The sequence below is a fragment of the Arachis hypogaea genome, chromosome 13, assembly GCF_003086295.3.
Source record: "Arachis hypogaea cultivar Tifrunner chromosome 13, arahy.Tifrunner.gnm2.J5K5, whole genome shotgun sequence".
NCBI classification, from domain to species: domain Eukaryota; kingdom Viridiplantae; phylum Streptophyta; class Magnoliopsida; order Fabales; family Fabaceae; genus Arachis; species Arachis hypogaea.
In genome coordinates, this window is record NC_092048.1 from 60,088,458 (window position 1) to 60,098,774 (window position 10,317).

The following is a 10,317-nucleotide window of genomic DNA, read 5'->3' on the forward strand; positions in this document are numbered from 1 at the left end:
CAAGTAGTAAAGCTCACGTGAGTGAGGTCGATCCCACAGGGATTGATGGATCAAGCAACTTTAGTGGGTGATTAGTTTAGTCAAGCTAACATTTAAGTGAAATTGGATGAGAGCTAGCCAATAGAAAGTAAATTGCAGGGATTATAAAGTTGCAGAAAGTAAAATTGGACAGAAACTTAAAGAGCAAGAAATGTAAATTGCAAGAATCTTAAATTGCAAGAAATGTAAATTGCATGAAATTAAAAGGGAGTGGGTGCTGGAAATTAAAAGAAAGCAGTAGATCAAGTAACTGGAAAGTTAAATTGGAAGAAGAATAAAGGAAATTAGGTACTGGGATTCATGAAATCAAACACGAAAGTGTAAATAACAATCAAACAGAGAAGTAAAAGATGCAACAGGTTCAACAGATTTGGAAAATCACTTTAAAATCAAAACAGAGAGCAGCTTGGCTCAATTTCAAAATCTCAATGAGAAATTGAAGATCTCAGGGGCTCAATGAGACTAGAAAACAAGTCTAGATCTCAAGTCCTTCCTTGATCCAATAAAGAACAATTTGCAAAAGAAATGAAGATGAAAGCAGTAAACAGAGTGTTGATTCAAATCCTTAATTCACTAAACTTTTGTAGAAGAAGAACAAGAGAAATCTCAAAGTGAGAATGGAACAGAATTCCTTCAATTCTCAACCCAAGATTCAAAACAAAGAGAAAAACTAAAGAGAGAGAGCTCTCTAATGCTAGTGCTCCCTCGAGGAGCCAACCTTCAATGCTCTCTAATGGAGCTAACCTTCTACTCTCTCTATTCGGGCCCCCTTTCTAAAATGAAAATGATGCCTTTTTATAGGCTTTTACAAACATGACAAATGAAAATGAAATTGAAAAAAAAATTACAAAGAAAATGAAATTCCTAATCAAATTGTTTCTTGTGCCTTTGAGTGATGATAATGGGCTTTGCGTGCTTTGGATTTGGGTTGAAGATGGCCTCTGTTGATTGCACTTGGAGTTGGAGAGAAACCCATTGTGAATCGGGACATAAAGCACAAAAGCTTGAGTCAAAGTTGGAGGCAAACTTTTGCTCAAGCTTTTTATATCAACCACCCCCTTTTGCTGATATCCACGTTTGAGCTAAAGTTTGAGGTCAAACTTTTAGCCAAACGTGGATCCCCTTGTGTGCATGTGTGGGGTGCTACTTTGTCCTCTTGTCAACGTTGCCAATTTCATGCCAACTATAGACTATTATATATGGTTGGAAAGCTCTGAATGTCCGCTTTCTAACCCAATTGGAATCACCTCAATTGGACATCTACAAATCAAGTTATGCTCATTTGAAGAGGACAGGGTCGCTGGCTTTAGTGTGCAGCGTTTGAGGAAAAGTTTGCCTCAAACGTGGTCGAAAACGCCAGTTCTGGAGCCTCAAACACATTGTCCACCCTATACTATTATATATTGTTGGAAAGCTCTGAATGTCTACTTTCCAATGCCGTTGGAAGCACATCATTTGGAGCTCTACAGCTCGAGTTATACTCCGTTGAAGGTGCAGAGGTCAGTTGGCCTCACTGCAGGTTGCCACCATGTTTGTTATTGCGGGGCAGTTTTCTCCCTCAATTTTAGTGTCCACCATGCAATGCCATATATGCTTGGAAAGCTCTCGATTCCTACTTTCCATTGCTTTTTGAATCACCTCATTTGAAGCTCTGTAACTCAAGTTATTCTTGTTGGAAGTATACCCCTTCAGGCTGTGTGGTGTGTGGCACCAACGTTTGCCAAAAAGCTTGAGGCAAACGTTGGCGCAAGCTTTTCTCTTCCAGGGTGTTGTTTTTGTGATGCCAACGTTTGCCAAAAAGTTTGAGGCAAACGTTGGCTCAAGCGTTTTCCTCCAGGGTGTTTTCAATTCTTCCAAAAGTTTGAGCTAAAGTTTGAGGCAAACTTTGGCTCAAACTTTTTTTCCTCTAGGATGTTTTCAACTCTTCCAAAAGTTTGAGCTAAAGTTTGAGGCAAACTTTGGCTCAAACTTTTTGTTCTCTCTTGCTCCTAGCCATTCCTTCTTCCTTCAACCTTCTTCAAAACTCTTTTCACCTATCATCAGTCAACCAAACACATCAAAGCTATGCTCAAAATCATGAGTTTGTTATTCTTTCATAATATATGACAATTATAGCATAAAATCTCATGAAATTGCATTAATTCATCCATGGTTGATTGAGTCAAAGGAAATATGAAATTCTACCCAATTGGCTTACTTAAGACTCAAGAAAGTGCATAAAACCTATTGAAAACAAAGGAAAAAAGCATAGAAAAACATGACATGGCGATATGTCATCATCACCCAAATTTTGGGTGGGGAAATCAACAAGACCAAAGCCTTGGTCAAAGACACCCAAATCTCAACAATGCAAGCCACCAACATTTCACATCTAGACCATATCAACACCCCAATAACAACACCTCTCCACATCCACATCAAAACCAAAATAACTTACCTCATCCTTCCACCTCTAATCACGATCTACAATCATTTGATGACAGACTTTCAAGGATTGAGAATCTACTTGAAGGCATAGGCAAGGAGATTCAAGACAACAAGGTGTTCAAGGAGGAAGTGCGAGCCAATTTCAAGAACCAGGGAGACACAATCAAGAGGTTGGAATCTCAAGTGGGATATCTCTCTGAGCAAATTCCCAAACCCACAGATGGATTCCCAAGTGACACAGAGAAAAATCCGAGAGGTGAAACAAAGAAAGTAAGATGGGAAGATTGCAAGATGGTCACTATAAGTGATAAGGAGACTGAGGACAAGCCAAGCAAGCTGTCAGAACAACCTGAAGATACCTCAGTAGAGAAGAAGGAAAAAGATCATCAAGAACCAGAAATCTCACAACAGGAGCTGCTGAGACTCTATGCACCTTTTCCCCAACTGCTCAATGGTGCTGTGGAGAAGAGAATATACTCAAGGTTTCTAGATTTGTTTGCATCTCTGCATGTCAACATACCATTCATCAAGACTATTCAACAAATGCCCGCATACATTAAGTATATGAAGGAGCTGCATCCCAGGAAAAGCTCACTCAAGGGAGGCCAAACTATAGTGATGAACAAGGAGTGCAGTGCCCTTATTCAACCACAGTTGCCTACGAAAAGAAAAGATCCAGGGAGTTTTCATGTCCCCTGTGCCATAGGGGAAACATTGTTTGATAGAGCACTCTGCGATTTGGGAGCAAGCATCAACTTAATGCCCTTATCCCTGGTGAAGAGGCTGCAGATCAATGAGATATTGCCCACAGATGTAGTCATCAGGCTGGCTGACAAAACTCAAAAACAAGCAATAGGGGTGGTGGAAAATGTGTTGTTAAAGGTTGGGAAATACTTTCTTCTCACAGACTTTGTCATCTTGGACATGGAAGAGAGTCACACTCACCCAATCATATTGGGAAGACCATTGCTAGCTACAGCCAGAGTACTCATAGATGTGGAGCAAGGGGAGCTAATATTGAGGATCCATGATGAACGACTCAGCTTTAATGTCTTCAAACTCTCACAAAAAGCAGACCAAGAAAACAAAGAACCAAGCAAAGATCATAATGAGATGCTGACAGAGGAAGCAAGCACTGAAGCACAACCAGCCCATCTGGGAAAGCCCTTGGTTGATGAACAAGGAAATAAGCAGTTGTCATAACTCAAGGAAAAGCTGGAGGAACCTAAACCACCAGAGACATGTGAAGACAACAACAAAATTTCTTTAGAAGAAGAAGTCACAAAGAGCAAGGCAACATCAAAAGGGACAAAGAAGAAGGTACCAAGGGGGTGGAGGAATAAGAAGATCCCTACAGAAGACTTCTCTCCAGGAGATAAAGTGATCTCAGCTTACTTCCTAGATATCCCCCTAATCTCCCCACTGTACCATCTCAGTTACCTAAGGTCTTCACTATCAACAGAGTTCTCTCCTTGGAACATGTAGAGATCATTGATACAACCAATGGATATAAGTCCAAGGCAAGAGGGGAGGACTTGAAGCATTATCAACCTCCCTGATGAAGGAGAAACGTCAAGCTAGTGATGCTAAAGAAGCGCTTCATGGGAGGCAACCCATGTTTTATGAGCTTTTACTAGTGAATAAGTCAATATTCATGAATTCCAACCCAAACTTGACAAACACTTGGTGAAATCTTTATATTGCAGTATATAGTGAAGAACAAGTTTGGTGTTCAAAGCGTGCCAAGAAAGTATGAATGCAACTGAGAGCATGCTAGTCTTGGAGCTTTGAACAGAACTTTTCATCACAGTGCTCCAAACTAAGTTTGGTGTCACCCCATGGTGCCACCAATGTGCATATAAGGATACACAGTTAGTTAGTTAGTTGAAGTTCATGAATAAACAATCTAATCTTTTCTTCTTTTTATTATTCTAGTCGTAAAGTTTAAATTGTTTTTTTTATGATGTTAATTCTTCCTTTTCTTCTTTTATCTTTTTAGGAAAAGGAGAGGAACATTGAAGGAGATTGATTGGACAACTAAATGAGAAGGGTTCGGCCACTTCATGAGGAGAAACTACACACTTGTTCTAAAAAGGGAAGGCATTGGAAAATGTTGCCATGCAATATTGAAAAGAATGGGACCCTTGAAGACCGAGCAATCTCCATCATAAAGTGATGATCCTTGTCCTTTCTCCATGCACAACCCCAACCGTCCATTAAACAACCACTCCATCAATCCACACCCTCCATTCACTCACAACCTCTCTATATAAGTGATCCTTGTTCCGTACCCCACTCTGCACACCTCTCCATTTCGGATTCCCCTTCACTCCCTTCATTGCACTCAACCCTAAACAACTAAAAGCCTCTACACCATTGCTAACTTTACACATTAACCCTCATTCATGGCATCTTCGAGCTCTAAAAGAAGGAAGAAAAAGGAACCTATGGAGCAACACCCGTATGATGAAAAGAGATTTAGAAGCTTGCACCAGGCATTGCAATATGGGTGGATGGTGGATAAGGAGATCATTTATGAGCTGAGATTTCAAGTTAGGAAAACTGAGTGTCCCGAAATCACAAAGAAGGTAGAAAAGAGAAGATGGGAGCTCCTCACTGATCCGGTCATTAAGGTGAATGCAAATCTTATAAGAGAGTTTTATGCAAATGCGGTCCGATATGATAAGGCAGATGAGTCATATACAAGCTTTGTGAGAGGAAAGATTGTGGATTTTGGTCCCATGAGTGTCATGAAAGCATTAAAACTGCGGTCCATACCGTTTGAAGAAGAGAGTTATCATTCAAGAATGGACAACAACCCTAATCATGACCAGATTGTGCAAGACATTTGTGTACCAGGAGCTGACTGAGAAAGATATGCAGATAGGAGACCAAGGTTCATCAAGAGAGCAGATCTCACTCCGGAAGCAAAGGGGTGGTTCGAAATTGTAAGGAGGTCCATCCTCCCAGCAGCGAACAACTCGGAGGTGAATCTCAAAAGAGCCACACTGGTACATTGTATACTCAAAGGAGGAGAGATCAAGGTTCATGAACTCATAGCAGAAGGCATTAGAAAAATGGCAGAGAAAAGCGACTCAAGAGGAATGTTAGGTTACCCCAGCACTATTTACCGACTGGCAAGAAAGCTGGGGTGGTGTTTGAAGATGAGGACCCCGTGTGGATAAAAGAGGGCATTCCAATAACCGTTCGACGAATGCATGCTACCGCATCCCCCCTGCCTCAACGGAAGCAAAGGAAGAGGACAGCCCCTCAAGTAGTGGAAGGACAAGTCTTAGAGGGGCAAGCACCAGCCACATTGGATATGCACGAATTGCAGGAAGCCATTGATGGGCTATCTCGACAATATTTGGAAAGACAAGGAGCACAGAGAGAGCTTCAACTACAGATGATGGGGCAGCAAGAGGAGTCACTCTCAAGATGGATGACTCAACAAGGGGAGTGGCAAAAGCAAATGATGGATCAGCAACTGAGTCAAGGGCAACAATGGAGTGAAACATTCCACAGAATGGAACAAAGGCAAAATGAGCAACAAGAATCCATCCAGAGGCTAATCAACATCCAAGCACATCAAGGTGCACATATACATGAGATGCATCGAAGACAGATAGAACAGGCAGAACTATTGGACGAGCAAAGGGCATTCGCAGAAGGAGTTTACCTGAGCGAGACTGGGCATCATATAAATATTCAAGCCAGGCTCGGTTACTTGGTAGGACAGCTGCCTATATTGCATTCAGGAATCACAAGATATGAAGAAATGAGGGATGAATTAGCACGAGAAGAAAGACAAAAGGTGGAAGAGAGTCATGAATCAGTGAGGAAGGCACTTGAGGATTGGAAGCAAGCAAGATTGGCACGGATGCGAGGGAATGCAAGAGGACACAAAGAAGACAAACAAGGAGGAAAGCATGGGCATCCACAAGAGTAAAAGGTGGTGACGTTCCTTCTTTGGTCCATCTTTTTCTATGCTTTGAATAAGGAAGATCTTGTATGAAATAGAACTTGCTTCCATGTTATGTTTAAACCTTTTTAAATTCTATCTTTTAAGTTTTTGTGTTGAAAAGGTCTATGTTTGCTGGTCTTTATGTCACTGCACCCTTACTTTGCTTACTTGTATGTTTGTCCCTTTAAATCAAATGAAAAGAGAATGAGTGTTTTTAAAGACCAGAGAGGAGTTCATACTATGGAGTATGTTCATGAGTTTATGGTGTGATCATAAGTTAGCTAAGTTGGTTCAACCACAAGGTGAGAAGATAACTATCTATCATGAATACTGTGCTTGAGAAACACCCCATGAGACTAGCTAAATAAGAAGATCCTAATAAGAAAAAGGGAAAGAACAATAAAGGTTGAAAAATAAAAGAAAAAGAGTAAGCAATAAGGCTAGGCACAAATGGTTTTAATCTTGAGGCATATGTCTGTGGTGCTCCTGTGTGAGGGATCTACTTGGATGAATAAGCTCTTAGGGGTGCCTTATCAGTTGGTAACTTGGGTTAACTAACTCGGGATTATCAGCTGAAAGTCCACTATCAAGAGTAACCCTCAATACAGAGCATTTAGTAACCCAAAGAGGTGCTGGACACCAAGGTCTCAAGAAAAGAAAATAAATAAACTATGTGCCTGTGGTGTGTATGTATGGGGGAGAGACTTGAGCAAGTAAGTCCTTAGGGGTGCTTCAACACCTAGCACCTTGAACCAACTGGTTCGGGAGTGTTGGCTAAAAGCTTATTTTAAAGAGTTGCCCCCTTACAGAGCACTTAGCTTAAGAACAAAAATAAGCCCTGAAATAACAACAAAAGGATCAATGAATAAAAGTCTCATGGGATGCAATCATAGTGAGTATTCTAGGACATGATAAAGGTCTGAAAGCCAGGAATGAACCTAAGTTGCTATGCATGAAACCACCATAAAACTAGGGACATGACTTCCACAAGAATGACTCATTTCTCTTTGCATTCCATTCATCATTCTCTTGTTCCAGTACTTGCTTAGGGACAAGCAAGCTTTAAGTTTGGTGTTGTGATGCCAGGGCATTTTGGCTAGTTTCACTGACCTTTTCTTTACTGTTTTTAGGGTAGTTTTATGTATTTCCTTAGAAAATAAGCTAGTTTTGGGTAGATATTCACTTACATCTTGATTCAAGTATACATTGTGCACTTTACATGATTTCATGAGTATTTTGCATGAATTTAAGGACAAATTGGATGTTGCATTTCCCATGACTTGGACTAGAACTTTGATGCACTTTATTGCTTGATTTCAGGACAAAGGAAGCAAAGAAGAACCACATTAGTGGCTACGTTAGTTACACTAACGTTAACACTAACGTGGAATGGGAGTAACTTGCAAAGTTAATGAGAAAAGTGATTGCCAATAACGCTCTCGAAGCTATCATTGCCCACTTTAAGAGTCACGTTAACTAAGTTAACGTGAACTCTAACGTGGAAGAAAGGAAATAGAGCCAACGTTAGTGACACTTAACATTATCACTAACGTTGGACCAAGCTCATAAGTGGCCACGTTAGTTGCCACGTTAACTTAGTTAACGTGGCCTCTAACGTTAAGAAGTAAAGGGGAAGCCAACGTTAGTGACATTCAACTTTGTCACTAATGTTGGCCAAGTCACAATAAGCCACGTTAACTTCCACGTTAACCTAGTTAACGTGGAAGCTAACGTGAGGAGACAAAGTGGTCGACAACGTTAGTGACACCAAACATTGTCACTAACGTTGGAAGGAACCCACACAAGCCCCAATAAGCCACGTTAACTCCCACGTTAACTTAGTTAACGTGGAAGTTAACGTGAAGAAGGGAGGTGATCGCCAACGTTAGTGACACCCAACATTGTCACTAACGTTGGAATTAGCCCACATAAGCCACTATGTGCCACGTTAACTCCCACGTTAACTTAGTTAACATGGAAGCTAATGTGGATAAGGGAATGATGAGCCAACGTTAGTGACACTCAACTTTGTCACTAACGTTGGAGATGGCTAGCATGGCCACGTTAGAAGCCACGTTAACCTAGTTAACGTGGACTCTAACATGAGAAATAGGGGCACATTGGAACGTTAGTGACAATTGTAAGTGTCACTAACGTTCTCGAAGGTTGGCAAGCCTACGTTAAAAGAGCCACGTTAACTAAGTTAATGTGGACTCTAACGTAGGGAAGGGGGAGACTTCTCAACGTTATTGGGAAAGGCAAGTCCCAATAACGTGTGCGAAGGACAAAGAGGCAACGTTAGTGGCAACGTTTGTGCCACTAACGTTGAAGATAACGTGGCTTTTACTTGGGGTGAGGAACGTTAGTGAAAAAGGTGATTGTCACTAACGTTCTCGAACCCATATTTTCACTGAACGTTAACACCACTAACGTCCTGAGCTAAAGTCTCTGCCCACTTCACACTTTCTCTCTGCAAGTAAAGCCAAGCCTAATGAAGAAGAGAACTGCTTCAAACTCAAGATCCAAAGGCCCATACCCAAGACTTGAAGAGCCAACTAGAAGAACAGAAGAGTAGTATATATAGGAGTAGCTTTGAATTAAATTGGGAGTTGGAAATTATAGGGAGCCTCTTGGCATAGAACTACTCTCTATATTTACTTTCTCTGCACTTCTAGTTTCATCATGTATTCTCCATCTTTGTTTTCATTTTCCAGAGCTATGAACAACTAAACCCCTTTCATTGGGTTAGGGAGCTCTGTTGTAATTTGATGGATCAATACTAGTTTTCATTATTCTTCTTCTATCTTTTCTCTTGATTTTACTTGAAAGCTTTCAATCTTCATCCAATTGGGTAGTTATCTTGGAAAAGAAGCTATTCAAACTTGGATCTCTTCTGAACCTTGAAAGAGGAATGAAGAGATCATGCTAGAAATGCTTTCTCATGCTGGACAAAATTGGGTTTGGATGGATATGTGACTATAATCCTCTCAACACTTGATTTGGGAAATGCATGTGGTATAATCAGTGACCATACTTCATCTCTTTTCATGAACAATTGACCAAGGAATTGGCTATTGATCAAGATTTGAGAGATTAAATTACAAGAAATTGTAATTTGATCACTTAAGATTGCCAAGGAGATCAATGAGTGCATTGATTGAGGAAGAGATGAAAACGAAATTGATCCGGAGAATACAACATCTCCTGAGCCCAATGAACCCCCCATTTCTGATCTTACCCATTCTCTTTAATTTCGGTCATTTACTTTTATGAGCAATTTCCCCATTCCCATTTAAGATTCTGCAATTTACTTTCCGTCATCTACATTCAGCTCTTATTTCTGGCATTTACTTTTCTGTTATTTACTTTCCCGCCATTTAATTTTCTGCAATTCTCAACTCAAATTCTGATTCGCTCAACTAGAACATTCCTTTAATTAAAGTTGCTTGATCAATCAATCCCTGTGGGATTCGACCTCACTCTATTGTGAATTTTTACTTGATGACAAATTCGGTACACTTGCCGAAGGGAGATTTGTTATGAGACAAGTTTTCCGTGCATCAGGAAATAAAAAGAGTTAAATGTTTTCCCACTTGGGGAGTGGTGCCTAGCGTGGGGAGAGGCGCCAACTCTTTTCTCACAGTGTCTTCTGCATGTGTTGAGTTCCAAAGTGCAAGTACACTTTAACTTCCTTGCTTTGTGAGTTGTTTACCATGTGGGCCCCATCTTCTTTCCTGAAATTGAAACTGAACCCATTAGTAATAACAAAAGAATCCCTTCACATTCCTTCTTATCAAGAGTGATTTGGATTGCAACTGATGGGTGTCCCTTGGGACACTAAACTTAATCCTTTGGCATCTTAATAAATTGGTTTCATCATTGTGTAT